The sequence below is a fragment of the Sander vitreus genome, chromosome 23, assembly GCF_031162955.1.
Source record: "Sander vitreus isolate 19-12246 chromosome 23, sanVit1, whole genome shotgun sequence".
Taxonomy (NCBI): domain Eukaryota; kingdom Metazoa; phylum Chordata; class Actinopteri; order Perciformes; family Percidae; genus Sander; species Sander vitreus.
Window position 1 is genome coordinate 5,717,501 of NC_135877.1, and position 1,201 is coordinate 5,718,701.

Genomic DNA, 1,201 nt, shown 5'->3' on the forward strand with positions numbered 1-1,201 from the left:
AGCTCGTGCTCTCGCTGCTCTCTCTCTCTCGGTCCGCCGCTCTCTCCCTCCCTCTGATCTCCTGCTGGGCTGACTGAGCTCTTGCATAACACTAACTCATTCGCTGAGCTGTGCTGAGCTGTAACTCATGCAGCCTTAAATCCTGATATTCCTGGTTGCTGCTCTTTCCCTCTCTGCCCCTCTCACCATGTTTCCCTCTCACTCTGTAGTTTCAGTATATTGATTGCATAGACAGTGTCACTTAGACCTTTACCGGAAAATTCAGACTGATCAATATTTGCTATTGGATAGATCACAAGCTAGGGGTTAGCTTGTGACCCTCAGCTTAGCCACCAGGGTAAGAGAGGCTTGGAAGCTTGGAGCTGCCTAAACTGTATACAGTTAGAACACAGAGTACAATTGGTCGAAAAGCAGACTGAAAACTAAAACAGAATTTATAAATGTGTACAGCCTGCTATCACCAAATGGTGTATGAATAACACACCAATTTCTTAAGTCGCTTTGCGTGTCACTACGTTTTTTTTGTTGTTGCTTTTTGCGTGTCTTTTCACATCGTGCCATACGTTTGCATGCACATAATAATCAGTTTTTTTTGCCCTTATTCCGAAAAAGTGTGTTTCTCCTTTTCTTTTGGGCATGCATCTCTACCGCAGCCCTGCAAACTGTTGGCTAGTTGGTTTGTGTAACACAACCACAGCAACGCACAGAGATGACCGAAAGCAGTAAACAGGCAAGGGGCCGTAAACTGTCCGGAAACTGTCTCAAACTGCGGTAGGAACCGTTTTTGAGACACATATTCCGATTGCGCTGTATACATGTCCAAAGAATGCTCCTAAAACCCGAATAATACCGGCATATCCCTCGTGTCTTTATCGGAAAATTCTAAATTCGGAAAAAGGCCTTATTTGGAATATCCAAATGGAATATGCTGTTTACGTGACCTGTATCAAATTCTGAATATTGTCATATTCAGAATAATAGTGGAATATTATTGTGCAGTGAACATACTCAAGGTAGTATAAAGAGCGAGACATTTTGAAGTTTGTGTACGGAGGAGGATGGGGTGGGTGGGTCAAACAAACACATGCATTTCATCCAGGAGACCGCTGTTCACTTCCAGTGTAAAACCAAAAGTCTTATTTAACTTATGTACATAAGTTAACTTACTTACGTGACATACTTAACTAACATTATGTAACAA